This window comes from Podarcis liolepis (genome assembly GCF_965112155.1).
Source record: "Podarcis liolepis genome assembly, chromosome: 7".
Lineage (NCBI taxonomy): Eukaryota > Metazoa > Chordata > Lepidosauria > Squamata > Lacertidae > Podarcis > Podarcis liolepis.
The window spans coordinates 3,583,982-3,587,552 of record NC_139561.1 but is presented as its reverse complement, the minus strand read 5'-3'; positions in this window follow the sequence as shown (position 1 = coordinate 3,587,552).

The window sequence follows — 3,571 nt, the reverse complement described above, 5'->3', positions numbered from 1 at the left end:
CTCAAGGTCTCTGTTTGAGCTTGGCTGTGGGGGAGGGGCTGAGGGTGGCTTCCTTTGTGCAGAGAGGTGCCCTGAGCCGGCTCAGAGGGGGAGGGGAGCTTACTGGCCAGCAAACGGCACTCTGTGCGTGAACGGAATCCTCTCCGCAGCGTGGGAAGAAAAGAATCCCAGCCAGTCAATGGAATCGATGCCCAGTTGAGTGTTGCAGTTGCTTTGCAAATGCACTGCTCCATGGGTCTGGGAGTTGTGGAGGGTAGAAGAGAGGCTCAGGTGTGCGTCTATGCCCCCCCCCCCTTTCTGGGGAATGCCAGGGTTGGCTGCAGCTCTCAGCGCTGCAACCTGTAAAATGTTTCCTCTTTCAAGACTCCTTTTCACCCCTAAGCACCTCTAGTCTCCTTGCTCAGGCTAGTTCTGCAGCATCTGCCAAAGAGAAAAGCTGTCCCACATCCATTCAGTGGGGCTTACCCCACCCTTCCATTTCCATTGCCAGGAATTGGAAATCAGGTGGTGGGGTGTTGACGTGAGACAGGTACCCTATTCCCTAAACACATTTTTCTCCCCACAGCCCAACGTGGAAATAAATAAACTGGAGGCACCTTTCACCTGTCATCCAAAAAGTTTTACATTCTGGGTGTGTAAATGCAAACAAGTCTTTGTCCTCTGTGGCCATGCCTCTCTGGATTTTGAATTAGGGGAGCATTTTTAGGATGACTCCTAGAAAAAGAACATCCAGCCTCCCACTTCAGATCATTCTCCCCATTGACAGTAGCTGAAGGTTCCAGTTGTGCCCAGTGCACCAGAATTAATGGTCCACAGTGGTGCTTGATTGAAAGCCCCGAGTGGTAATTCTTAGAGAGTTGCAGCAGGTGTCCTCCAGCCAGGGCAGCTAAGAGAGCTTTTGTGTTGTGCTGGCTGTGATTGGCAGGCTCATTTGTGACTGACAAGGCTTCTTGAAAGGGGTGGATGTCCCCTGGAGGTGCAGCAGCTTCTGGAGAAGGGAGTGTTTTGAGATTAAAAATGGAAGCCCATTCAGTCCTCTGCTAAGAGAAATTGGCAGAATTTAAAAATACTTGCAAACACCCTGAAGTTGCAAGCCTGTGTGTACGTACTTTGCAATGGGCCTGTCAGATGGGCGCGTGTAGCCTGGATAAGAGGAGACAGAGGAATTATGAGAGCCACTTTCAAATATCCAAAGGGCTGTCACATGGAAGATGGAGCAAGCTGGTGTTCTCCTGCTCCAGAACCAGTGGCTTCAAGTTACAGTGGTACCTCGGGTTACAGACGCCTCGAGTTACAAACTCCACTAACCAGGAAGTGGTTGCTCCAGGTTAAGAACTTTGCCCCAGGATAAGAACGTAAATCGCACGCCAGTGGCGCAGCAGCAGTGGGAGGCCCCATTAGTGAAAGCATGCCTCAGGTTAAGAACCGTTTCAGGTTAAGAACGGACCTCTGGAACGAATTAAGTTCTTAACCCGAGGTACCACTGTACAGTCATACCTCTTGTTACGTTTGCTTCAGGTTAAATCTTTTCAGGTTGTGTCCCGCGGCAACCTGGAAGTACCGGAAAGGGTTACTTCCGTGTTTCACCACTCGCGCATGCGCAGACACTCAAAATGACGTCACGCGTATGCGCAGAAGCAGCGAATCGCAACGGGGCTCAGGAACGGATCCCGTTAGCAACCAGAGGTACCACTGTAGAAGAATGGAGATTCTGGCACTGGGAAGATCTTTGATGGTAGGTAGGAGCTGTTTGACAGTGGAGTGGACTCCCTTGGGAAATTGTGGACTCTCCGTCACTGGATGTTTCTAAGTGAGAGGTTGGATGGGTGCCTGTGAGATTTCTCCATTGCAGAGTTTGACCCTCCGGGTCCCTTCCAACTCTACAATTCTGTGATTCTACATGGAGGCGGTGGCAGTCAGCCGGTGTATTTTTCTATGCTTGTGACAGACTGCCAATTTCTCCCACTCCCTTTCCCCAAGAGCCTACACTAGTGCAAATTTAAAATAGTTGTGGACCACGCAAAGATCAGATAGACTGCTCTGTCATTGCCTTATGAAAGTTGAAATAATTTTTTTTAAAAAGATTATTTAAAAATTAGGAAAGTTGGATTGCCCTGATATAGAGAGTTTTATTTAAAATTTTACAGTAGTCTGGTGCAACTACTCTTCTGTAAGCAAGTGAAAGTAATTCCTTTCTCACAGCAGAAGGGTATACAGCAATAGAGGGTCCTTGGAGCACCCCACAAGCGCCTAACCTTGGCTCCCAGAGGGTCACAAGTAAGAAACTTCAGCCAGAAGATGGAAGCGAAACAGCAGCCAGTAGGCCTGATCTTTATTGTTGCAACAAGACTTCCCACTACCACAAAGATGAAGCAGTCAGAAGCCCCGATCAATGGTTGCATCAGTATTTTAAAGTTTCCCATTATACATCTTAGGATGCATCATCAAGACATCATAGAGATGTCACAGAAAAGGTGTGGTCTCAGGTGGAACCTGAGATTCAGGCATGTCACTCAAATACAGTGGTACCTCGGGTTACAGACACTTCAGGTTACATATGCTTCTGGTTACAGACTCCACTAACCCAGAAATAGTGCTTCAGGTTAAGAACTTTGCTTCAGGATGAGAACAGAAATTGTGCTCCGGCAGCGCGGCGGCAGCAGGAGGCCCCATTAGCTAAAGTGGTGCTTCAGGTTAAGAACAGTTTCAGGTTAAGAATGGACCTCCGGAACAAATTAAGTTCTTAACCCAAGGTACCACTGTACAGTCTTTCACACTTCCTCCAGCACAGTACAAAGGCAAACATTTACAGTTCCCTAGTCCCTGAGTCAAGTCAAATACACCCCTTTGTCTTGTCCGGGCTTCATCCCACTATGGAGCGGGTAGGCATTGTGATTGAGATGGTTGTCTGTCTTGGGGCAGGATATCACCAGGATATCATGACTCCTTGGAAGGCCCTTTAGACCTGACTCTATATCTTGGGGATTATGGTGGGCTCGCTCACCCCATCCCTTACAACTCGCTTCCCTGGCTCCTAAATCCCATTGGAACTCACAAGATTGATACAACAAGTAAGTGATTTCTTACGAATTTCTAAAGTTTTCCTATAGAGCCAATACATTTATCAGTGAATTGCTACATTTGGTGTTGACACTTTCCCTGTTTTCCTTTCTCGGAGGCCTGGGGCTCAGCAGGGAGTTGCAGGATCCTGAATTGAGCTCCCCTTGCAGATGCAATGCCTTTGCAGATATGCTGCTGTTATTTTCTCTTGACACTGGAGGATTTGGCTTGGGGGGGGTGAAAGGCAGGGAAATACCTCTGTGTGGTCCGTGTGTCAGTGAATGGCTTGGTGATGTGCCACAGAGACTCTTTGGCTTTGCCTTGTGGTGTGGAGAGGCAAGGCGGAAGGGTGGGGGGTGGTCTCTCACCCCACTTCCAATTTCCCAGTTACATATCCTCGGACAGCTGTGAGGAAAATCTTTCCCCCTAAGCTGGGGTAGCAGGCAGCTGTGCCAGTGAGAGAAGGTAAGCTGGATATGACAATTTGGGTAATTTTTGTTCTGCCTGCATT